This window comes from Callithrix jacchus, chromosome 6, assembly GCF_049354715.1.
Source record: "Callithrix jacchus isolate 240 chromosome 6, calJac240_pri, whole genome shotgun sequence".
NCBI lineage: Eukaryota > Metazoa > Chordata > Mammalia > Primates > Cebidae > Callithrix > Callithrix jacchus.
In genome coordinates this window covers 102,825,192-102,852,826 of record NC_133507.1, presented here as the reverse complement: position 1 = coordinate 102,852,826, position 27,635 = coordinate 102,825,192, and positions in this window count along the sequence as shown.

Sequence of the window (27,635 nt, the reverse complement as noted above, 5' to 3'; positions counted from 1 at the left end):
AGGTCTTGGGGGTGAAAACAAACAGCTCCTCTTGTCCCAAGCATTTCATTTATTTCCTCTCTCTACTCCACAAACACACATATAAAGGACACCCACCCAGCACACGCACTCCCCACACCCACATGACCTCACGTTCCGCTTTGAACATAAATTGCCCGGGGGAGAGAAACCTTTTCACTCCTCTTTAGGTTGCTTTTTGTTTTCGTAGGTATGTGCGCTGGGGAGGTGGGGAGAGATGTCCTGGCCAAAGTACATCCAAGGCCAATTTCTCCAAAAGATGTGGAAACTTCTGATCCCACCCAGGGACTTCAACAGAATACCAAAAATAAATCCATCTTCTTGTCTCCTCTAGATGGAGTATTTACGTTGAGCTGGTATAATGAATTAATGAAAGGGAATGACACCTTCAGCTTCTGGGGAAGGGGTGATAAGTAAAATCAGAGGAGGGGATCCCTTCTTCCCCTTACTCCCCAAAACCAAGGGGAGGATGGAGGATGGTGAGAGAGGGAGGATCCCGTAGGGTATTCAGAAATAGACCCTGCTAGAAAACAGGCTGCTCTTTTCTGGGATTAAAAGTTGCCTCATAATACTGTAAGGCCCATGTATATGCAAGCAGTTGGGAGTTATTACGGGCCTAAAATAGGAAACCATTCGCTTGATCTTTCGCTTCAATCCTATTAGGGGCCCCCTGGAGCTCGAGAGAGATACCAGCCTGTCATGTCCCTGTTGCTGTGACGACCCTGTCTTTATAGAACAAGAAAGAGAAATGGTAGTGATTGGCAGACCTTGCTTGCCCCTGTATGTAACACAAAGGGCGACAAAACGAAGAGGAAGTGAGGCCCTTCTCCGAGGTCTGACGCTTCTTAACCCTACACTACCTTCCACCTGGTCCCAGTCGCCCCCACCCCGACCTCCTCCGGAGGGAAAGAAGAGGCCACTGGCCATTAAGTGCCAAAGATCAAGAATGACTTTCTTGGGTTTAATTGCGAGTAATTTTTTAAAGTCCGTCTTTTATCAACTTCGACTGGAGAAAATATGTGGAAGGGGCTGGAAGCGAGGATGGGAGCTGCTACGGCGACGCTGTCCACCGGGCACTGTTTTCGGGACTCTGGGTGGGGCGGCCCCGGGAGCGGCCGGGCCTGACAAACCCCACCATATGGTGCCAGACTCCAACTCGCTGACCATAAATAACCGCCTCCCTTTTCGGGCTTTCTTGCCAGGCTCCTCCGATTCCCGCTAAAGTGGGAAAAGGTCAAAATGCTGTTTGTGTCCGTTTTCTCCGCTGCGTGCGCGGAAAGGAGGAGCGCGGCCTGAGGGGCGGGCGCGGGGCCGCGCCACCGCCAAACCTGGCGCCCGGCGGGGCGGCCAGCAGAGCGCTCCGACAAAGGCCGCGCCCTGGGCCGAGCTCTCCGCCCGGCGCCCGGTCTCATTAGCGGCGGTTTGTTGCAAAGTAAAACCAACCGATCGCAGCAGCGAAGGCACTTTGTCTCTGCCCCGAACCTTTCGGAAAGGCTGTGACCCGGCGGCCCGACGCGTCCCGGGCGAGGGCAGTGCCCGTGCGCGGCGGAGGCGCCCTGCAGCGCAGGGCGCACGGTTCTTTCCAAACGTTTTGCCCGGGACAAGTGCCTCTCACTGAGGTTTGCTACTCGCCCCGGCTTTGCTCAGACGCCCACTGTAGCCAAAACTAGCCTGCAGCCTCCCCAGAAAACACTAAACCCGAGCGGTTGCCGAGGCCCAGGGTTGCCCAGATATTGACCACGATCAGGAGCTAAGTCTGCTTTCCGGGGGCCGCGTGGGGAGCTCTGTTCCCAGCACTTTTCTCCCGGACTCTTTGCCTGGGGGAAGAAAGAAAAGAAAAAAGAAAGAAAGAAACAGAAAAGTTTCTTTCGGGGGAAGCAGTGAAATAGGAAATGAAGATCCGCTCTGTAGTTTAGCTGAAAGGAAACGCTGTCTAATCCTGACATGCATAGCATTTAAAATAAAATTCTTTTATCTTCATGCGTGCCGAGCCCCCCAAACGTTGCCCGGACCCCTACGGGGGGGAAAGGCGTCATAAAATGAGAATTTGTTTCATTGTGGGTCCCTTTGCCAACAACGGGCTTTAAAGGAACGCCAAACAAAGCGGGCGTCAGGAGGGGGGCTTTCCAGGTGAGCCCGAGACGGGATCGAAACTCCTCTTCAGTCCACGAAAACGCCCGAGAATAAGTTATTGAACAAAACCCATCCGTCCTCTTTGTAAATCCCCCAGTTTCCTTTCCAACACCGCATCCCTCTCCCAAATAAATCACGAGCGGCTCTCTTCCCTTGCCAAGCGCCCTTGGCTTCACAATATGCCCGGAAGATTTTAAGAAACGACGTTGAGGTTTGGGAACAGGGAGCGAGGGGCGTGGGACTCGCCGCTGCCCTGGGTTCAGTGTTCTTGGTTCTTTTCCCGCCAGGCGTGATAAAGCAAAATATTTTAACTGCAACCTACAAGCTTGTTTTTTATCTTTTTTTCCCCCCTAACTTTTTTTTTTTTTTTTTCCTTCCAAGAAACAGATCAAGAAAACCTAATTACAAGGCACGGCACTAAAGTTAAATGAAAATGTAATCCGGCAATACAGAGAGGAAATTAATTTTTTTAAAGATAGATTTTAGTTAGAAACAAAAATACATTGTTCTCCCTGGTAACGTTTGTTAAACCTATGCTCGATTTCGGGCTGAAAAATCAGTACTAACTCAGAACTCTGAGGTCACTCTCTGGATGCGTTTTCTTTAGAAATTCTAATTCGAAAATGTTCAAGCCATCATTGTTTTGCTTTCTATATAAAAAGGTTTGGGGTGTTTGGGTTTTGTTTGTTTTGTTTTCCTTTTATTCAAAAATACTCCTCTATTTAGATATAATAAAGTGGTCTTGGAAATTAAGATAATTTAGGAAAATACTTTTGACGGTGCCCTCAGTTAGTTACTGAAATAATAAATTATTTTTTAAACTTTCTTCATTTTAGGTAGACGTCCCATCTCTAAAAATGCTCTTGACTATTGGAAACCTGGGCACCAGTACACACAGCTGATGAGCTGCCCTAAGCCAGGGCTTGCTTCCAGCAGCTCCCTCACACCAAATGAGGAGGGTTTTGTTATTTTGGTTGTTGTTAATGATAGGTTTCTGTTTTGTTTTGTTTTGTTTTGTTTTTGTTTGTTTTAAACACTCTTGTTGGGTCTTCTACATCCTAGGAGAAGGTTTAATTTTCATTTCAAAAACGCATGTACTGCTGTGTGAAAGTCACAGTGCTTCATCTTAAAGATTTTTTATGTCCAAATATTAAAATAATATAATGATTCTTAATGAAATAAAATGTTTGCCCAATTAACCACTTTGCTATTTGTTAGACTCTCCAACATAGGCCATTTCCTTAATGCAGTGTTTGTCCAAAGCCATTAAATACCCCATCTTAATTTTATTACATTAAGATATTCAAAATTATTTTCTTCAAATCTTTGTGTCATGTTTCTTTATTAGCTTCACTCACATCAACTGAGTCTTGGTAAGAAATGAGTTCAAAGATGTTAGACAACTTGAAGGGGAGTCATTTGTTTTTAAAAAGATTAAATATTCCTGTCTAATTTATTTTTGAATCTCTCTCTCTCTCTCTCTCTCCCTCCCTCCCTCCCCCTCTCTCATTTTACTGTACTTGGACAGGGCAGGGCTGGAAAAGAAAGCCACGTCCTCCTTTACTGTATCAGCAGTGAATTTGCACCACCTTCTGGTAGGTTAGAGAATGACGAAAACACCCGCTGCTTCCATAAAAGAATTCTTTTATTCACTGTGGTCTGTTGTCCTATTTGTAGCTGAACTCAGAGCACCATTTAGCTTCTCCAAACTCACAGCATATCTCTCCTATGGCCTGGTTTTATACAGATTCTTTGAACTGGGAAGACTTTTCTTTATCATATCCTTGAGAAGGCTCACAAATCCCCAACCAGTCCCTGCATGTTAATTTACTGAAATGCCTGGCAGGGAAGTAAAGGATGGCTGGAGAATGGTCGTTTCCTATTCTATTTTGGCTGTCCTCTGTAGAGTGCTTGAAAACAAATCAGAGGCTATAACTGTAGCAGCAGAGAAACAAACGCTTCTCTTGGTTTCATAAGACCCTCATTACCCACAATTAATCATAATGACATGCTGTATTCAGGCTCCTTGCTGGAGTCTGCGAGGAGCACACAGATGTGGCTTTCTGTAGATTTCAATCCCTTCTGCAATATGGATTTCAGGATACAAAGCTTGTTAGAACACGTTACCAGCCCCTGGATCTGCTGTTTCTCTCAAAAGTGCTGGTCAGCACTAGAGTGTGGAGGGTTTCCCAGACTTCAAATGAGAAACATTTTTTTTCATGGCCTTCCTGCCTGGTGATAAAGACCACAGGGAGTAAAGGTTGATACTTTTTTCTCAAAGCCAAGCTGTATTTTAAAAAATGAAATATATACCCAATAAATTGCAGTATGCATACATGTGTGTGTTACATCTGAAGTGAAGGTCTCCAATTCAAGGAGACAATGAACTTGATGGTGTGCACTACAGAATATGTGGGAAAATGAAGATCCTGTTCTAGTAACATAGAGCCCCAAATGCTTTGCCTGCAAAACTGAGCTCAGAGACAGAATGATGCTCAATTGGGTTAAATTAGTGAAATCATTTGCTGAATTATTAATCTTATGTTAACCAACTGAGCCCCTGATAGTTGCCAGGTCTGTGAAGCTGAAACAGTCATGCTGGCTGTCTACTTGCAATTGTCTACACCTGAATCAGCAGGGGCTTTCCAACTAATTGTGTTAAAGGTATCTACCTACACAAGGCTACTTGTTACTTGCATGATGTTAAGACAACCCAAACAAGAAAGACCAATAATTATTTTGTCATCACCATACTCTAAGATCTTTATTACAAACTTAAGAATATTGTGAAGAAAGTATATGGAGAAAGCTACAAACTTTCTTGAGGAATATTCCAAAATAAGACCCAAATAAAGGTTAAAAAAATACCACATTCTTAAATGCAGAGACTTAATGTTGTGAAGACATCAATTCTCATGCTTATATACAGACGGTCTTCCATATGCATGGATTCCACATTCGTGGATTCAACCAATCTCAGATGAAAACTAGTCAGAAAAAGTTGAGTCTGTACTGAATATGTACAGACTTTTTTTTCTTGTCATCATTTCCTAAACAATACAACAACTATTTACACTGTATTTGGTATTATAATTAATCTAGAGATGATTTAATGTATACAGGAAGAAGTGTGTAGGTTATATGCAAATACTACACTATTTTATATCAGGTACTTGAATATTGGAGGATTTGGTATCTGAGGGAGGTCCTGGGACCAATCACCCACATATACAGGGGGATGACTATATATATATAAATGAACCCAATAGAATGAGTGAATTAGAAGGGTAGGATAGAAGGGAATTTGGCAAAGTAACTCTAAAATTCACTTAAAAGAATAATGCAATGAAAATAGCAAAAACATTTTGAAAAAGAGTAAAGCTTGACCTAACGATATGTTCTATAAAACTACAACTGTAATAAGATGATACTGGTATGAAAATCGGACCAAACAATTAAATAAATAAAGAGTATGGAAAGGATTTTTATGCACTTATAAAAATTCTGTGTAAGATAAAGTTGACCTCACAAACCAAGGATCCAATTGCGGATTGTTTACTAAACATTGTCGGGTAAATGTACTATCCATTTGTTAAAAGGAATATGCACCTTAACTAATAATAAATTTTATATTGCTAAAGAGTTACCTTCAAATATTACATTGTAAAAAGAAAATCACCAATAGTCACAATTGTCATCTGACAGCAGAAAAAAAAACCCCACACAAGCCACTAAAGGTAAGAACAGACTGAGGACATGCTAACCAAGAACATAGTGAAGTACCATTTTATATCCAGTATTCATATACATGCTATTTTAGAGACCATAACACTATTCAATTAACAAAAATTGTAAAAATCTAGCAATACCAAGTGTTGGGGAGGATGTGGTCCCCTGAGATCTTTTAAATAGGCTTCTGGAAAGGAAAGATATATAATCCCTTGGAAAACAGTTTGGCACATACCATGTAACCCAGCAATTCTATTTCCGGGTTTAGACCCAACAGAAATCTTTTCACCTGCACACCAGAAAAAAAGTAAGTAAATGCATTCAGAAAAGTAATAGGCGTAATAGTGACCTGAATGTCTATAAATGGGGCAGTGTATGAAAACCTGTGGTATATGGAAGCGCCTGAATATATGCAGCAGTCAAAATATGGTGGGACACAGGTATAGCAAGAAGCCTGAGGAGAATAATATTAAGTGGAGCAAAAGCAAATGCTAGAAATTACATGCAGCATGAAACTCTTTTTATATAAATAAAAACAACTTGAATAAAATACATACTTCCTAGGAAAGCATATATATAAGATGAAACTATATATCTAAAAGGAAAAGATAAACACAGACTTCCGAATATTTTTCTCAAGTAGAAAGAGGCAGGAGGATAGGATGTATACAGATCACATGGATGAATATAAATTATTTCAAGATTCCAGTTATTATATTGAATGATGGGTTCATGGATGCTTACCACATTTTTTAAATCATGAGAATGAATACACATGGACTGTGTATGCACCAATGGTGAGAGTGTATCATAAATAATTATTTGCATCCAAGGTTCAGTAAAAATTAAATAAAATAAAACATGAAAAAACAAAGGTGATTAATTTTCCTATGAGGAAGGTTCTGATGGACAAAACAATTGCAAAAATCATAAAGGTATTATTTCTACCTAAAATATGACTATCTAACAGTTTTAAAACTTTTCATACCAAAAAACATAATTTCAAGTATTAAAAGCTGAACAAGTTAATAGAAATGTTTTAAACTGGACATGGTGGCACTTACGGAGGCTGAGACAGGAGGATCGCTTTAGGCTAGGAGTTCAAGACTAGCCTAGGCAACATAAGAAGACCCTGTCTTTGCAAAATGTTTTTTAAAAAATTACCTGGATGTTTCGGTGTGTTCTTGCAGTCCCCGCTACTTGAGAGAGTGAGGTGGAAGGACTGCTTAAGCCCAGGAGTTCAAGGCTACAGTGAGCTATGATCACACCACTACACTCTAGCCTGGGTGACAGAGCGAGATCCTGTCTCTAAAATATGCATACACACACACACACACACTCACTACATGTGCAAAAGAGTTAATGACTTTACTATAAAAAAATTTCTTCAAAGCAACAAAGACATCCTAAGTGAGAAACAGACAAGAAATATAAACAGGCAAGGCACAAAAGAATATATATAAATGGCCAACAAATATGTGAAAATGTGTTTCAATTCATTATTCTTTTATTTTAAAAAGAAAAAGATTACTTTAAAAATAGAGATGAGGTTCCACTTTGTTGCCCAGGCTGGTCTTGAACTCCTAAACTCAAGTGATCCTCCAGCCTCAATCTCCCAAAGTACTAGGATTACAGGCATTAGCCACCAAGTCCAGCCCCATTCGTTATTAATCTAAGAAATGAAAATTAAAATAACAATAAAACGTAGCAACTATAGAAATGGTTGGTAATGCAGTGTTTTCAAGGGAATGAGGAATAGGTTTCCTCCTACAGGCCAGTGTCAATTACTGCACGATTTTTGGATTTCAATCATAATCGAAATCATAATAGCAGCTAACATTTATTGAGCCTTTATAATGTACTGTTTTCTTCCAAGTTATATGTGTTTAATCCCCACAATAACTTCAGAAGGTAGGAATTAGTATTATCTACATTTTTCTAATGGATTAAACTTTGAAACATGTATTCAAAGCCTTCAAATTGTGCTTATTATGCCACAATAGCAACCTCTTATGCCTAAATTGCTCAAGATAGATTCAGAGAGGACTGGCATCTTTTAAAATTTTTCTTCCTGTTCATCTATTGAAATATCCCATAAATCCAATGCTTCCAAATATTGATTCTTTCTATACCTTGGATTCAAAGGGGTCTGAAAAATGTGGAAAAATATACAAGCGTTGACCAGCTATTCAATTTCTGGCGATGTTTACAAAGAAGGGAAAGAATATACCTCAAAACTTAGCTACAAGGATGGTCATCCCTGTGATTTCGGAAATAAGAAAATTATAATAACTCAAATGTCCAAACAATAAGAAATTGGTTGAAGAAGTGTATTCACAGGATGCGATTGTCTGCAATTCTTTTTTAAACCTATCAAATTGGGTTTTGTTGTTGTTTTTATTTATTCATCCTAGAGTCTACTCCCGGATCGAATTTTTTTTAATTCAACATTTATTTTGTGATATTTATAGATGCATAAGCAGTTGTAAGAAACAATACGGGGAGAGCTTATGTAGTCTTTACCCAGTTTCCCTCAGTAGCACTTACAAAACTATAGAACACTATCACAAGATACAGAAAGTTTCCAACACCACAAGGCTGTTTTACAAAAGGTGTTGCCTTTTTATAACCATACCCACCTGCCTCCCACTTTCTCTTTCTCCTTAACGTTCAGCGACCAGCAATCTCTTTCTTAGGTTCTATAATTATATCATTTCAGGAATGCTATGTAAGTGGAATTACACAGTGTGCAACTTTTTGGGATTTTTTTTAACTCAGCATAATTCTCTGGATATTTATGCAGGTCGCTGCTTTTTATTGCTGAATATCACTCCATGATAAGGAAGTACCACATTTGTTTAACCATTCGGCCACTGAAGGGCAGCTAGATTGTATTCAGTTTGGGGACGATTACAAGTAAAGCTACTATAATCATTCCTTTGCAGGATTTGTGGGAATGTAAGTCTTCATTTCTCTGGAATAAATGTGCAGAAGTGAATTGCTAGGTTGTATAGTGGTTTCATGTTTAGTTTTTTAGGAACTGCCAGCTTGTTTCCAGAGTGGCTATACCATTTTACATTCTCACCAGCAATATATGAATGCTCCATTTTCCCTGCGTTCTCATCAGAATTTGGTGTTGTCACCAATTTTTATTTCATCTATTCTGATAGTGAGTAGTGCTATGTCATGTAGTTTTAATTTGCATTCCCTAATGGCTAATGAGGTTGAACACCTTTGTTGTGCCTCTTTGACATCTGTGTATCTTCTCTGGTGAAATGTCTTTTTATGTCTTTTGTCCATTTTCTAGTTGAGCCATTTCCTTGTTGAGTTTTGAGAGTTTCTTTTTATACATTCTACATACTAGTCCTCCATCAGATATGTGGCTTATAAATGTTTTCTTTCACCCTTGTATCTTGTCTTTTTTTCTCATTAACAGAGTCACAGAACAGACATTTTAATTTTGAAGCACAATTTATTTTTTTATTTGATGAATTAAGTTTTTGGTGTCAAGTCTATTTTACCTAGTTCTAGACCCAGAAAAACTATCCCAGTTTTTTGTTTGTTTGTTGTTTAGTTTTTGCTTTTGTTTTTATTTTGAGACAGGGTCTTGCTCCATCACCCAGGCTGGAGCACAATGGTGCAATCTCGGCTCACTGCAACCTCCGCCCCCGGGTTCAAGTGATTCTCCTGTCTCACCCTCCCAAGTAGCTGGGATTACAAGTGCACACCACCATGCCCAGCTTTTTGTGTTTTTAGTAGAAACAGGGTTTTGTCATGTTGGCCAGGCTGGTCTTGAACCCCTGACCTCAAATGATCCACTCACCTCAGCCTCCCAATATCCTGGTTGTTTTTGTTTTTTATATTTTGAGATGTATTCTCACTCTGTTGCCCAGGCTGGAGTGCAGTGGTGAGATCTCAGCTCACTGCAACCTCTGCCACTGGGTTCAAGTAATTCTCCTTCCTCAGCCTCCTGAGTAGCTGGGATTACAGGTGCCTGCCACTGTACCTTGCTAATTTTTGTAGTTTTTAGTAGAGATGGGGTTTCACCATCTTGGCCAGGCTGATCTTGAATTCCTGACCTTGTGATCCACCCACCTCAGCCTCACAGGCATGCACCACTGCACCCAGCCTATCCTGTGTTTTAAACAAATTTTATGGTTTTATGTTTTACATTGAATCCATAATTAATTTTGAATTACTTTTTGCATAAGGTGTAAGACATAGGTCAAAGTTCATTTTATGTCCATTGTTCCAGTACTGTTTAAAGTGCCTAGTCTTCCTGCATTGAATTACCTTTGCATGTTTCTCAAATATCAGATGAGCATATTGGATCTATTTCTGAGTTCTTTATTCTGTCCCATTGATCTATATGTCTGCCTCTCTACCAATACTACACAGCCTTGAAATCTGTAGAATTCTTATATAATAAGTCTTGAAATTAGGTAGACCGATTTCTTCAACTTTATTTTCTTTTTCAATATTGTCTTAGTCATTCTAGTTCCTTTGCCCTTCCAGCTAAATTTCAGAATAATTTTGTCTCTATAAAACAAAAATCCTTGCTAGGATTTTACAGGAATTGCATAAAACTTGTATATCAATTTAGGGAGAACTGATGCTTTTACTATGATGAATCTTCCAATCCATGAACATAGCATGTCTCTCTCTATGGGAATATGTATATTCCCATATGTCCTCTCTAAGGGAACTTTCTAAACCTTTATTATCATTGTGTAGTCTTCAGCATACAAGTAATATACATGTTTTCTTAGATTTATATCTAAGCTTTTGTGTTTTTTGAGTGATTATAAATGGTATCATATTTTAAATTTCCATTTCAACATACTTATTGTTAATATATAGAAATGCAATTAATTTGTTTGTGTCAATTTCTACTCAGTGACCTTTCTGAACTCAGTTATTAGTTACAAACAAAACAGTTCTAATCTGTTTTGTTTGTGTATTTCTTAAAATTTTCTGCATAGACAATTATGTCATCTGCAAACAGTGACAGTTTTATTTTTTCCTTTCTAATTTGGATGCCTTTTCCTTCTCTTGCTTCATTGCAATAATTAGAACTTTCAGTACTATCTGGAATAAAAATGATGAGAGCTGGCCTCCTTATACTAGTTCTAATTTTAGAGAGCAAGCATTAAGTCTTTCATGACTAACTGTAATTTTAACTGTAGGGGTTTAAAAATAAGTTATTTTTATTAAGTTGAGGACATTTCCTCTATTTCTACTTTTCTATAAGTTTTGTCATAAATGGGTGTTGAATTTTCTCCAATGATTCTCTGTATCAATTGATATGTTCATGTAATTTTCTTATTTAGCTTGTAAAATAGTGGATTACATTGATTGATTTTTGAATGTTGAACCAACCTTGCATTGCTGGAACAAAACTCACTTGATCATGTTGGTATAATTTTTTGTACATTTTTCTAAATTCTGTTTTCTAATATTTTGTTAAGGATTTTTGTACCTATATTTGTAAGAATCTCTGCTTTTCTTTTTTCATATTGTCTTTGGTTTTGGTATCAAAGTAATATCAGCTTCATAAAATAAATTGAAAAGCGATTCCTCTTCCATCTTCTCAGAGAGATTACATAAAATTAGTACTATTTTTTCTTTAAATATTGGTAGAATTCTCTAGTGAAACCATATGGGCCAAGATATTTTTTATGGGAGTTTTAAAATTATGAATTCCATTTTCTTAACAGCCATAGGCCTATTGAAATTATTTATTTCATATTGGATGAGTTGTATTTTTCAAGAATGCAAGTCACATCATTTTCTTGTAAATTTATTTGTGAAGAGTTGTTCGTCGTATTCTTATTATCTTCTGAATGCCTTCAGAGTTTGTAGTGATAGCTCCTTATATTGGTAATGTGTCTTTTTTTTTTCTTGCTATAGATTTATCCATCTTATTGATCTTTTCTAAGAACCAGCTCTTTGTTTCATTGTCTTTTTCTATTTTTCTGCTTCTGCTCATTGATTTCTAGTCTTATCATTTTTATTTTATTCTTTTTGCCTGCTTTGGTTTTAAGTTTGCTCTTCTTTTTTAGTTTCTTGAGGTGGGAGCTTATATTATTGATTTGAGAATTTTCCTCTTTTCTAATATATGAATTTAGTAATATAAATTTGCCTCTCAACAATGATTTCTCTGTATCCCACAAATTGAGCTGTGATATAATTTTATTTTCATTCAGTTCAATGTATTATTTATTGCTCTTGAGACTTTGACTTCAATCCATGGATTATTTAGAATAATTGTGTTGTTTAGTTTCTAAGTGCTTGGAGATTTTTATGTTACCTTTATGCTATTGATTTCTAGTTTGATTTCATAGTGGTTGGAGAACCCACTTTGCAGGATTTCAGTTGTTTTAAATGTGTTGAGGTTTGTTTTATGGCCCAAAGTGTAATCTATTTTGATGTTTGTTCCAAGAGCACTTAGAGTATCTATTCTGCTATTGTTGAGTGAAGTGCTCTATAAATGCTGTTTTCTTTCTTTTGGTTAATAGTGTTGTTGTGTCTTCTACATTGTTGCTAATTTGCTATCTATCATTCTATCAAATTTTAAGAGAAAGATGAAATCTCCACCTATTAATGAATTTGTCTATTTTTCCTTTCATTGCTATCAGTTTTGGCTTTGCATAATTTCAGATCTGTTGTTTGTTAAATATACATTTAGAATTGTTATATCTTGTTAGATTTATCCTTTCATCATTGTATAATGTCCCTCTGTCTGACAATTTTCTTTATTATGAATTCTAGTTTACCTGATATTAATATAGCCACTTTTATCTTCCTTTGATAAATTATCTTATTCAATTTTTTTATTTCCAACTTTCCAATAACATTACATTTGCAGTGAGTTGTTTTAGATAGAAGACAGCTGGGCCACGCTTTTAGATTTACTCTGTCAGTTTCTGTCTTTTAATTAATATTTTATGATGCTTTATATTGAATTTATACATTAATATATTAGGGCTTAAGTCTATCATATAATTTTTGTTTTCAGTTTGTTCTGTTTTTCACTGCTATTTTCTCTTTTCTGTCTTCCTGGGGATTACTTGAACACTACAGAATTCAACTTTGATTCATCTATGTTTTTGAGTGTATCTCTTTGTATATATTTGTACTGATTACTGTATTACATATCATAACTTACTACAGTCTACTAGTGGTAATATTTTACCAGTTTGAGTGAAATATAAAAATCTCACCTTGACTTAACCTCGATACCCTCACCCCATTTGTAATATAATTATTTGAATATTTCTTCCATGACATTTAGAACCACATCAGTGTTATACTTTTTTTCCAATCATCAAACATAATTTGGAAAACTCAAGACAAAGAAAACCTATTGTATTTACCTATAGTTTTGCTTTTCCTATTCTTTCTTCTTTCCTAATGTTCTGAGGTTCCTCCTTTTATCATCACTTTTCTGACTGCAGCATTTCCTTTAGCTGCTCTTCCAGGGTAGATCTGCTGGCAACAAGTTCACTTAGCTTTCCTTCATCTCCAATATCTTAATTTCTTGCCCCACCTGAAAAATACTGTGCCACTTTCTTCTGGCCTTCAAGCTTTCTGATGAGAAATCTGCTGCCATTCTAATTATTTTTTTTTAGAAGCAAGGCATCTTTTTCTTTTCATTTCCTTCCTTTTTTTATGACTACTTGCAAGATTTTTTCTTTGTTTTTAGTTTTTACAAGTTTAATTATGACATGCCTTGGTGTAGATTTCTTTAGTTTACCCTGTCGGAGATTTGCTTCACTTCTTGAATCTGTTGGTTTCTGTTTCTTGTCAAAACTTGGAAATTTTTAGCCATTATTTTTTCAAGTACTTTTTCAGCCCCACCCCCACCCTTTTTCTCTTCCTTCAAGATTTTGGTAACACAACATTAGATCTTTTGTTACAGTTCATGGTCTCTGGGCCTCTATTCTTTTTTTTTCAGTCTATTTTCTTTCTGCGGCTTAAATTCGGTAAAATTGCAATTGTTCTTTCTTTGAATTCACTGATTCCATTGTTTCTTCCATTCTGCTGTGGAGCGTCCACTGAGCTTCTTATTCTGGTTATTGTATTTTTCAGTTCTAAAACTCTATTTGGTTCTTCTTTATATCCTCTATATCTTTGCTGAGATTTTCTTTTCTGAGGCTTACTCTTTTTAAATTGGCTTCTAGTGTGTGCATAATTGCTCATGGAAGCACTTTTATGAAGACTGCTTTAAAGTCTTTGTCAAATAATTCTTACATCTCTGCCATTTCTGCGTTCACCACTATTGATGGTCTTTTCATTCAGTTTGAGACCTACCTGGTTCTTGGTATGACAAGTGATTTTTGTTTGAAAACTGCACATTTTTATATCGTTATCAACCTCTAGATCTTGTTTACGTTTTCTATTTTTGTTAGCTTTCTCTGACATCACTTCAGCAGGAAGAGGAGAGCTGCTAGTTCATTATTTCAAGTGATCATGGAAGTCTAAGTTCCCTATTCAGCCACTCCCATGGAAGGACTCTCATCCCTACTGCTGGGCAGGGTGAGAGTTTCTGCTCCCCACTCACATCATGCTGTTGACATGGAAGGAGAACTTGGCACCAGGCAGAGCTGAGAGTCTTGGCTCCCTATCTGACCTTCTCTAACACTGATCCCATATGTGGGTGCTGAAGCACCTCGTTACAGGCTGGTACTGGCACAGATGTAAGTCTGAGCAACCTGTGCAGTCTTTGCTGGTGTGTATTGGACCGGTCCACAGTTTATGCTGCCGTGGTTGGCCAGAGTGCAGTAGTTACGGTGTAATCTATTCTACCTTGCCAGGCTGCCCCTTTACTGAAACTTTAACTAGAAAGAGAAGTCTTTTGATTTTTTTTTTTTTGTCTGCACCCCTTGGAGTTTGCAGGTTGTCAGTGTCAGCTTTGTCAGCTCTAACACTAAATATATAAGGTTAAAACAAAACAAAACAACAACAACAGAAAAAAAAAAACAGGAAATTCATCAGTGAGTCATTGTTTAGGACCTGAGGTCTCTATCCAGTCTGCATTTTTTATCCATTTTTCAGTCTTCTTAAGCACGTTTTATATATAATCTTCAAGGTTTCTAGTTGTACTCAGAGGAAGGAATAAGGAAAAGTTTATCTACTCCATCTCCCCAGAAATGGAAGAAGAGTCTGCTGTTCTTTTAAATGATATAAAAATATAATTATTGATGTGGAAATTGTCTCATAATATGATGCTGAGTCAAGTTGTAACACACTATAATTATATCTTTTCAGGTAGGTTGTGTATACGAAAGTCTAGAAGACTGTCCAGAGTTGGTGTCAGTGATTAACTTCTAGATGTGGGTATCATGGCTGTTTTTTATCTTCTTTTATTTATCAATATTTTCTGATTTTTGATGTGCAAATTACTCACATAATTTTATAAAGCATTTAAAAATATAAAATGAAATGAAGTATTTGTATATATTAGAAATAATAACCATAATATTAGCTACTGTTTATTGAGAAGCAGTTATTTTGTGTCAGATGAAATACTGCGTAGTTTATATGCACCATCTCATTTAATCCTCACAGAAGTGAGGCAGGCTTTATCCATTCCATTTTACAGGTAGAGAGACAAGTTTGGAAAAGTCAAGTCACTTGACTATGCTTACAGAGTTAGTAAGAGCTGGGATATTAACTTGGGGTTGCTGACTTCCCGCTACATCCTAATAATCACGGACATATATGTGGCACTTTATAGTTTACAAAGCATGTTTTACACATACTCCCATTTAGTTCTCCCAATAACCTAGAGGCAAAGTTGAAGGGGGCACTAAATCTGACCTCCAGAATTTGGTTTCCATACAGGCCTTCAATGAGATTCAGATTGTCACAAAATGAAAGTGGACCAGAGGAACTTTATACAACTTGGGCTCGGGGATGCACTCTGGAATCTTACCATCCACAAGGCTACAGACAGGGGCCTGGACATCCTGTGGCCGGCTATTTTGTGTGAGAGCCTCCCGTGAAGAAGACAGAGCCAGTTCAGCAGATGGATACAGAAAACACTCCCCAAGGGTCACTGGACAGCAGTGCCACCACAGGGAGGCAGGGGCCTGAGTCACCTCCCTACCCTGAGTAGAAGCACATCACTCATGATCCAGATTCAGCTGTGAGCCCCTCGTTCTTTGTTTTCTCCTACCTCAAGCTCCAGAGGAAGAAATTCTGCATCATCCCTAGGAGGGAGAGATGGAGTAAGTAGGCAACATCTTCGGAAGTAGCCATGCTGGTCTTCCAAGGCCCCCAATTTCTTTTTATTATCCACCCCTATTATACTCAGGCACTGTCCTCTCCCTAACCTACTAACCTCCAGGACCCAGGAGGGAATTCTTTCCCATCTAGAGTTTGTTCACTCACATGCCATTTGGTCTTCATGCACATTCTGTTTGGCTCACATGATGCTAGTTGGTTTTTAGTTGGCCAGTTAGTTTAATGTGAATTAATTGACATAGATAATCAAAAAAAATTCATAGAATTCAGTTTCTGGGATATCTCAAAAAGCTGGAAGATCTGGCACGATTGGCCACGTGTCTTTATGGTGCCAAGATGCTAGAGCTGAGTGGCACCCACTCCCTCACTGAGGCTCATTCTCTCCAGTTTACTGCAGTTCCCACTGCTCTCTCTTATGAATAGTCACAGTTCACTGATTACCTAACAAAAGATATCCTTTTGTGTACCCTGCTGTCAATTAATTCTTCCTCTCTTCTCTGCCTCCTAAAAACATCATTTTCCTCTCAGACTGATCCACGGTCTTCAAAAGGAAGCAATCTGATCAAACTTATTGCCACCATAGAAACTTGTTAGCAAAATGTGCTCCCCAGACCAGCAGCCTGGCATCACCTAGGAGCTTCCTATGAATGCAGACTCTCAGGCCCCACCCCAGACCTCCTATATCAGAATCTGCATGATAACAAGACCCGTGGGCCATTTGTGTGCATGTCAGCATTTGAGAAGGGCTGTCCCATGCAGCTCTTTTACCCTTATCCCACCCAGGGGTATATGTGTGTTCAAAGAGAAAGGTTTAGGATACTAATCAGTCAGATTTTGATGTGAATAAGTGAAACTGAAAACATATCATAGATTTTAAGGGAGATCTATTCAGATTCACTGACTTACAGTCTACAAGAGCATCTGGCAATCCTCTACTGATTGATAGTCTGACTCTGACTTTGTGGCTAAAAACATGGAAGCTTGGAGAGGGGGGCTGTCTTGCCCAAACTCAAAACCTGGTAGTGGAGCTAAGGGAGAGAGGAGTCTTCCTTGCAATGTTGTCAGAGGAAGAGAAATGACACTATTCCTAGGTTACTGATCTCAGATTATTTGGGATGGTTTCCAAGCAACTGATATTTACTGTTGGTTCTGCTATGTCTACAGAGGTGGCTCTCATCTTGAGTGTGAAGCTGAATTACCTGCGGATTTTGGTCAACTGATTGCTGGACACTATTCACAAGTATGTGGATGCCTCGGGTCTCAGGCCAAGCTGCTTCTCCACCCCCTATATATACCTAGGCCAATGCTTCAGCTGACAGGTGAGCCTCGGGAAGGATGGCCCACAAAACAGGTCCATGCAGGTCCTGATTGAGGGCTGGGAGTCATTCAAGAAGGGAATCTCAGGGTCCCAGAACCCAGAATGTGGCCGAGAAGGTGGAGGGCATGGCCTCTGTATGGGCACTACTCTTTTAACCTAAGAATCCTCACCCCATCAGCAGGGCACAGCCGGAAGCAACCAGAGCTGGATCTCTAATCCTTGCTATTCAAAATGCAGCTGAGGTCCAGCAGTATCTGCATCACTCTGGAGCTTGTTAGAAAGGCAAAATCTCAGAACCCACCCCAGGCCTCCTAAATTAGAATCCTCGTCTTAACAAGACCCCTGGGACATCTGGGTGCACACAGAGTCTAAGCAATGCTGGTCTGGGTACAGGACTAGGTGGGGCCTTCTTACCTGAGTCCAGGGGCAGTACTAGTTATGGAGAAAAGGAAGAATGCTTTAATGTGTCATTGAGCCCCACATAGACTCTGCTAAACAGTCAGCAAACAATTCATATTTGTTAAATTTGATCAAGCTAACTGCAGAATAATATGAGTTATCTCTAATTTTATTTGAATTTATTCTCAAATGATCGTTTCATAATGTAACATTGCTAGAACAAAATAGTGCTTTTGAGAGTGTTGGGGAGAGAGAGGGAATGGTCACACTGCTTATCGTGCTAGCCTGTAGGTTTCGCAGAACTGACTGGTTAGCCAAAGAGTAGCCTTAGACAGAAAAGGTCTCAAGCTGGTGGACTGTGGACCTAATGCAGCCCAGATGGTTTCCTTGGTATTAAAATTGGTATTTTCTAGCCTTTCTCATAAAATAGAATAACCTGGAAATACTGGATCCATACCTACATATGTCCACAGTTGCTGGAGCTGAGTCCTGCCCTTCAGCATGGATGAATACACTCCATCCCCCAGACTCCAGCCCTCCCACCTCTTTCACTGTCTTCCTCACTGAGGTTACTGGCTATGCTGCTGGCCCTTGAGGACATTTGTTTAGCCTTCTTTGCTACAGAAAGCACCCAAGTTTGGCAACTGGAAAAAATAAAGCAAAATTCCTCAGAATAGGAAAATTTCAGGTATGCATTCAAGTATTTGAAGGCACACTTTAATGACATGATTGGTCCCATTGTCTATGAAGCTGTAGAGCAAACATTTTATTTCAGTCCTTCTCAGGATGACTGACTCATTGATGGGATGCCCAGCCACATCTTTAAACCTGGAGCTCTTGGTGAGGATGTCCCCTTTCCCATACAGGCATTTTCCAGGAGGTATATCCAGCCTTCATCTGCTTTGCCAATTAATGGTCCTAAGAATAAAAATCACACAGGAAAGCAAGGACAGTTTCCCACATCCAAAATATTAGAACCAATTCTTCCTGCTTGCTTTGCTCTTCCTTGGGTATTGGAAAACTCATATCCCTAAATTCTATTCTACATGGTGGTTAACGTTATGGGATGCATTATTTTGAAAAGGTCTGCAAGAAAACATACATGCACACACACACACACATGTACAGATTCATATGCATGTCCATATACATGTGTGTAGATGTATGTGATTATGTTTATATGTACATATATTGACATATATCTGTGTGTATAAAGAATCCTATCTATCAATCTGTCTATAGCAATTGATTAAACTGTGTCAGTTCCCTAAGTATATGTTAGGATATTTGGGAATGTTCAGAGACACAATTAGGGAGGATATGCACCCCCCCTCACAAAATATCTAGGGACACATTGGCTGGGTATCCCATAAGACGCTGACTGACAGCACATCTTCCTTGGTGCCTTTTCTTAAGTTAGTTCTTACCTTTTTTTTTTCCGATACTGGTTCAGTCTAAAAGAAAAAGGATAAACCTCCTAATCCCTTCCTAGGTAGAACTGAAAGGATTTGGGCCTCTGATCATCAGCACTGCAAACTTTGGATTTATTGAACTGCATGATTACAACAAGGTAGAAAAAAATGTATGGAGTACTTGGGAGATGAATAGTTTGAATGGAAAGTAAGACATGAATAATTAATGGGATTAGGAGAGAGAGTACCTACATTTATTTTAAGGTGCCCCTGACAGCTCAAAGGGGCTTTAAAAATCCTTAAGACTTTAAGGATGCATCATCTCTGTGGAAAGTCACACCAGCTTTTCATGTATTAGTTCAACTCCAAAAGTCTTGAAATAACTGGGAATGTGTCTGAGTCCTAGGGTGAAAATACAAGTGTGGAGCCTTTTTTTGACATTTTAGGTACCATTGTTGAGGATACATTGCAGAAAAGTATATCAGAGCCACAGGCCACCTCTGAGAAGAGACTATTTTGAAAACTGCAGAGACCTGGAATGCAGTCCTGGTGTTGCTCCTAACTGGAGAGTGGCCATGGGCAAGTCCCTTCCCCTCTCCAGTCTTTATTTTCTTGCATCTACAGTAAGAAGATTGAGCCAGGAGACGCTTGGCTCCGTCCCTCCCCTTGACTCTGCTCAGCCATGTACAGCAGACTGAAAAATAATCCCCAAAATATGCTGGTGCTAATCCTAGATCTATGAATGTGACCTGATAGGGCAAACAGGACTTTGAAGATATAATTAAGGATTTTGAGAAGCAGTGATTATTCCAGATAATCTGAATGGGCCTTAATTATGACCACAAGGGTCCCTATATGGAGAAGATACAGAGAAATCTGACACAAAAGAGGACGAGACAGTGATGGCAGAGCAGAGACTGGAGTGAAGCAGCCACAGGCGAAGCAACATGGGCAGCCACCGCAGGGTAGGAGAGGGAAGGAATGGATTCTGTCCTGGGACCTCAAGAAGAATCCAGCCCTGCTGACACCTTGGTTTTAGCCCTGTAAGACTCAGTTCAGACATCTGACCTCTAGAGCTGTAAGAAAAATGCATTTCTGTTGTTAGCCACTATATTCATGGTGATTTGTTACAGCAGCAAGAGGAACATGGCCTGTCACACAGAGACACTGGCCTTCCAGAGGCTTCATAGCTGTCTCCTATTGTTCCCCACCTGGCCTGTTTCATGGGGTGATTGCTACCTGCCTGTTGATCCCTGAAGGCATTAGAGTTGCCAGCCCCTGTAACTCCTCACTCAGCAGAACTCTGGTGCTACAGTCACCCACTTACTTATTTACTCCTTCATTTATTCAGCCAGCGTTCACTCAGTACCTGAAGGCCTTACACTTTGCAAGTATCAAGGATGTAAGAATGGAGAAGACTTATCTCTTCCCTTCCACAGCCTTGGGTGACAAGACTTGGATAGTAAAAAGAGTGACAGAGATGTGGAAAGACAGAGAGATGGTATAGTGCCATCATTAGCCACCACGAGGGGGTTCCCAGGGGGCAGCAGGAAGGTCCCAGGCGCCAGAAAGGGCTAAAAATGGGAGGTAGAAATATTTCTGGGCATTGCCCAAATCACTGTTCATGACCATGGAAGGGAAAACATCTGAGTCCAGGCCCAGCCACCTCCTCGCTGACCCCAGCCACCATCCATTCCCTCCCATGCATCCAAGGACAGAACCCTTAGGTGCACTCACTGGCCAGCACTTTCTCAGACTCCTGCCTCTTAGTGGTTTCAATTAGTGTCTTTCACACTGAAAGCCGTGACTCTCATGAGTTGGGAAATCAATTTAGTAGGTCCCAACCAGCATTTAAAAGCAGGATGAAACTCTGACAAAGGTCTAATATTCAGAGCCTACAAGGAACTTAAACAAATTTACAAGAAAAAAAAAAAACAACCCTGATAAATGCAAATCAAAACCATAACTAGATGCCATTTCATGCCAGTTAGAATGAGATTATTAAAAAGTCAAGAAACAACAGATACTGGTGAGGCTGTGAAGAGATAGGAACACTTTTACATTGTTGGTGGGAGTGTAAATTAGTTCAAACATTGTGGAAGATGATGTGGTGATTCCTCAAAGACATAGAACCAGAAATGCCATTTAACCGAGCAATTCCATTACTGAGTATATACCCAGAGAAATATAAATCCTTCTTCTATAAAGATAATGCATGTGTATGTTTGCTGCAGCACTATTCACAATAGCAAAGACATAGAATCAACCCAAATGCCCATCAATGACAGACTGGATAAAGAAAATGTGGTACATATTCACCGTGGAATACTATGCAGCCATAAAAAGAAATGATGTCAGGTCCTTTGCAGGGACATGGATGGAGCTGGAATCCATTATCTTCAGCAAACAAACACAGGAACAAACAACAATGACTGCATGTTCTCACTCATAATAAGGAGCTGAACAATGAGAACACATGGACACAGGGAGGGGAACAACACACACTGGGGCCTGTTGGGGGTAGAGTGGTCTGCATGGGTTGAGAAAACATCAGGAAAAATAGCTAATGCATGCTGGGCTTAGGTGATGGGTTGATAGGTACAGCAAACCACCATAGCACATGTTTAGTTATGTAACAAACCTGCACATTCTGCACATGCACCCTGGAACTCAAAATAAAAATTTTAAAAAATAAAAACAGAAAGGAATTGTGCAGGTATACGCTGCCCAAGGATGCTCTGCTGAAGGCACCAGGGGAATCTTAAAATTCAGCATGAGACTGACCAAGCCTAGTGCCATGGCTTTTCCAATACACACAAAATTGCCATCTGCTGGCCAACCTGTGTGCCTGCAGGGTCGGGTCAGCCCCGTTGGAGCTTATTTTTCTAACTTGCACTGAGGGTTCCTACGGGCTGGCGGAGGTTTGTGTAGGCAGAACTAGCTGAGAAGGTAGATGGGATCCAGAAGACAAAGGAAATTTCTCAAGGCAGAAAAGCGAATGTTTCACCATAAATTTTTTTTTTTTTTTTTTTGAGACGGAGTTTCACTTTTGTTTCCCAAGCTAGAGCCCACTTCCTGGGCTCAAGTGCTTCTTCTGCCTCAGCCTCCCAAGTAGCTGGGATTGTAATCCCAGTGCCCACCATGCCTGGCAAATTTTTGCATTTTTTTAAGAGAGACGAGGTTTCCCTATGTTGGTCCTGGTCTCAAACTCCTAACCTCAGGTGATCCACCCGCCTTGGCCCCCAAAGTGCTGGGATTACAGGAGTGAACCACCATACTCAACCATCAATTCTTCTCGGTCTGGACTTCTCCCCATTCCCAAACTGGTCTTCCTATCGAGATTCTGAGCTATTGCTCCAGTACTTGACCTTCTCCCTTCCTAGAGCATTCCTGACCATTCTTGTCTTCTAGCTGTGGTCTGCTCCTTTGCCTCCTTCTCCAGGCAGACACACCAGAATCCCCCACAAGGACTAATTACTGCCATCATTCAATCCTTCTGTTGGCCCAGGCAAGTCCATGTTCATGCATGTGCCCTGCAGGCAGGTGGCATGTGCATCCTTGCATTTCAGTCATTCATGTTTCTTGTGTGTGCTCAGCCTACCATTCTCATGGAAACACCTATGGGGAGCCACACCATCTGTCCCTTTGCAATTTCGTATGCCTGCCAGTGACCCACAAAGGACTATTTGTGGCCCACTAATGAAGGAGGTCAATGTATGGATGAGAAGTTGTAGTATGGGCGCCAATAAGCTGGGCATGATGGAGCTCCACCCAGGGAGGGTTTTCAGCCACGCAGGATATATATTGCCCACTCGCATGCCAGCTTTCCCACATCAGAAACATCCATGGGGAAAAGTCTTCTGGCCCTAATCAGAGACCAGACTGGGAAGGTGAAACGTTGTGACTTCCTTTCTCATTGATGGATAAATGTTTTCTTTCTCAAGAGCATGTTATGTTTAGATACAGGTCAGAGAGCATGAAGATGTGAAGTATCTGAGTAAGGAAAGAGGAATCACTGATGGAAACGGGAATTTAAAAAAGAAAAAGAAAGAGCACATGGAGGTTGGAAGAGTCCATCCCAGCCACTGTCACTCCGCCATGCAGTTTCATGCTCCTCTACCATGAAGACTTTTTCTCCTTCCAGACATCAGCTACTCCTGATAGTCAACTTCCTCACTATACATAAGAAACTTTAGACTCCAACTAGGGGATAAGGAGGTTCTAGGAGAAGACAGGATGGAAACTACCTAGGGTCCATGGTTGAGGAAAGAGCTCAGGAGCAGAGGCTGGCTTGCCAGATCAGAAGCAGAGGTTGGGCATAAGGGAAAGGGCAAAGCCTTCCAGGGCAGATAGAGCCTGACTCTCTACCACGTGTTGCTGCTCCTTCTGAGGGAATGCCTAGAAAGACAGATGGATGTACACACACACACACCCAACAGCGAGGACTAGTCAGCACTGCACAGAATCTTGTGGGAGGTTGGCACCATTGTGGATACAGAAGCTGCAGAAATGAATAGAAACAAGACAGCAAAAGCAAAAATAGACAAATGGGATCACCTTCAGCAAAAACACTTCTGCACAGCAAAGGAAACAATTAACAATGTGACAAATCAACCCACAGAATGGGAGAAAAGGTTTGTAATCTATCCATTCATTAAGGAACTAATAACCAGAATAGATGAGTAAGTCAAACAATTCAACAGCAAATGATAATCATCATAATAATTTGATTAAAAATGAGCAAAAACCTGAATAGACATTTCTCAAAAGAAGAAACACAAATGGCCAACAGGTAGATGAAAAAATGCCCAACATTGCCAATCATCAGGGAATTATGTATCAAAACCACAATGAGATATCATCTGGAGAAGATACGGAGAAACGGGAACCCTCATACACTGCTGGTGGGAATGTAAAGTAGAACAGCCATTTTGGAAAACAGTATGGAGGTTCCTCAAAAAATTAAAAATAGAACAAACTACCATTGAATCCAGCAATTTCACTACCAAGTATATATCCTAAAGAAAGGAAAGTAGTATATAACAGAGGTACCTGCACTGCCCTGTTCATCACAGCACTATTCACAATAGCCAAGATGTGGAATCACACAAAGTGTCCATCCATGGATGAATGGATAAAGAAAATGTGATATATACACACAATGGAATATTATGCATCTACAAAAAAGAATGACATCTTTGTATATATGAATGGCATCCATATATATATACACGTATATATATACTCACACACACACATATACATTTTATTTATCCATTCATCCATTGATGGACAGTCAGGCTGATTCCATATCTTGGCTATTTTTAGCAACATGAATGAAATTGGAAGCATTATATTAAGTGAAATAAGCTAGACACAGTAAGGTGAATATTGTATGTTCTTACTCATAGATGAGAGCTTTAAAAGTGGATATTATGAAAGTAGAGAGTACAATAATAGGTATGAGAGGCTGGGAAGGAAAAGAGGGAAGGCAGGGGATGAACAGAGTTTGGCAAATGGATAGAAAAATACAGTTAGAAGGTGTAAGTTGTAGCATTCAACACTACACTAAGGAAATTGTAGTTAACAATAATTTGCTGTGGATTTCAAAATAACTAGAAGAGAAGAATTGTAATGTTTGCAATACAAGGAAAAGATACATGTTTCATGGGATGGTATCCCAATTACCCTGATTTGATCATTACATGTTGTATACATGTATCAAAATACCACATGTGCCCCAAAAATATGTACAACTGGGATATATGAATAGAAAAATACCAAAAAAAAAAAAACAGAATGAGAACAGATTTATACTTGATTAAATGTGCATGGTACTGGCCCTAAGGCCATCACCAGGGAGGCTGCTGGCATTCACAGCCAATCGCAGTTCAAAGCAGATCATGCACTAACACTATAAACAATGTAATGTGGGAATACAGAGAAGAGCTGGATTCATTTTTGCCAGATTATGTAGAAGCCTGAGTGTCACAGCAAGACTTGTGGTCTGAGCAGGGACATAATGCAGTCAGTCTATATTGAAGAGGTACTCACTTTTTTTTTTTTTTTTTTTTTGACGGTGTCACTCATTGCCCAGGCTGGAGTACAGTGGCACAATCTTGGCTCACTGCAATGTCCATCTCCGGGGTTCAAACAATTCTCTTGCCTCAGCCCACTGAGTATCTGGGATTATAGGCATGCATCACCATGCCCAGCTAATTTTTTTTGTATTTTTAGTAGAGGCGGGGTTTCGCCATGTTGTCCAGGCTGATCTCGAACTCCTGACCTCAAATGATCCACCAACCTCGGCCTCCCAAAGTCTTGGGTTTACAGGCCTGAGCCACTGCACCCAGCCCCAGAACAATCTATCATTTAGGCAAGATTGGATGGCAGAGATCAGAGCTAGAGGATCAGTTAGGAAGAAATCACATTTAAAAAATAATAGTTCCTAACCTTTACCAAGCACTTCCCATGCGCCAGGCCCTCTTCTAAGTGCTTTACATGTGTGTGCATGTGTGTATGTATATACACAGACTCACACATTTGTAAATATGGAAAACATATATATATATATATATATATCACGTTTGCATCCACAGGGTGTGCAGTCAGTGTTATGGGTTGAATTGTGTCCTCTAAACTTCATATGTTGAAGTCCTAAACCCCAGTACCTCCAAATATGAACGAACTTGGAAATAGGGTCTCTGCAGATGTAATTAGTTAAGATAAAGTCATCTTCGAGTAGAGAAGATTCTGAATCCAATATGACTGACATCCTTATAAAAAGACAAAATGTGAACACAGATTCACTCAGGGAGACCATCATGTGAAGATGAAGACAGAAGTTAGGGTGATGCATCTAAGGCAAAGAGCGCCAAAGATCACCAGCGAACCACCAGAAGCTAGGAGGGAGGCATGGAAAAGATCCTCCCTCATGGCCCTTGGAAGGAACCAACCTGCACTGCCAACCCTTTGATCTTGGACATGTAGCCTCCAGAATGGTGAGACAATAAATTCCTGTTGTTGAAGCCACTTGGCTTGCAGTACTTTGTTACAAAAGCTCTAACAAATCAATACAGTCTGTCTGTTATTGTCACACATTAGAGAGAAGGAAACTGACACCCAAAATGTCAAGTAACCCCAAATTACTAAGCCAGTAACTGGTGGGACTTGGAGATGGTGAAGGGTGACTCGCACTACAGTCCACAGGTGCAACCTCTGCATAAATCCAACTATCACAGGAAGTCACAGGGCCTGAGCCAGGCCAGCAATGGTGAAAGATGAAAAGGGGACAATAATGTAAGAGATATTTCCAAGAAAGAAGTCCAAGATCTGGTTTCTGGGTCAGTTGTGGCAGGTGAGAAGGAAGCAGGAACATCTGCTCCATGGAAAATAGCTCCTCAGTTATTGATGGTGATTACATCTAGGTATTATTATAGTTTAAAAAGTATTGGGGTAATCATGTGTTTTCTATCCATTTTCCCAATTACAGAACATTTCATGAGGTCAGAGGCAGTGTTTGTATCCTCACAATGTGGATAATTCCACATATATGTTTTGCATATTGCCTGGCCTTAGAGTTCGCTGGGTAAATACTGGTGAAAATAAGTTGCTGCCCTTGCCTTTATGCCACAGAGCACAAAAGAAGAGGGTGTAGGAGTGCCATGGAAATATATTTCTCTTCTTAAAAAAATAGGCTTGGATCAGCAACCACTAATGGTATGCTATGTTAGGGCTCTACTCCTCTCACAGAATTGTTCCTAGTAATCAAAGGTGAATGTGTAAATCACTAAGCAATTTCTGATTTTGTAGGGAGCATGCCTGAATATAGTGAACTTAGAAACAAGAAACCTACACTCACCAAATGTACACCAGCTCCTCGGCAAGGAGGCAGTAAAAGGAATTTTGTCTGCCACAGCCTCTCTAGGTAAATTTAGAAAACAGTGCCAGAGTGGTATGTGCACGTGGCAACCAGACTGAAATGAAGGCTTACAGCTATACCAGTCACACTTAGCAAATGCATTGCAATGAGTGGAAAGAGGGAAGGATTTATCATGTAGCTAACCACAGTGCTAAGGGCTTCATTAAGTTGGGACAAAGATTTGTTGAGCCCAAAGTCTGTTGTTTCCCATCTTCCATAAATAAACTTTTAGCTGGTCACATGAGCACCCAGCATAAAACTACATTTCCCAGGTTCCTTTGCAGCTGAGTGTGACCATGTGACTTCGTTCTGTCCAATAGAATGTAAGCAGAAGGGCTATGAACGTGCTGGTACCTTTCTTAAAGACTAGCTGATCCACACCCTTTGTCCTTTGTCCTTTTATTTTCAGTCCTTCGTCCTTTTATTTTCAGGCCTTTGTCTGGTCTTCTGCTGAAAA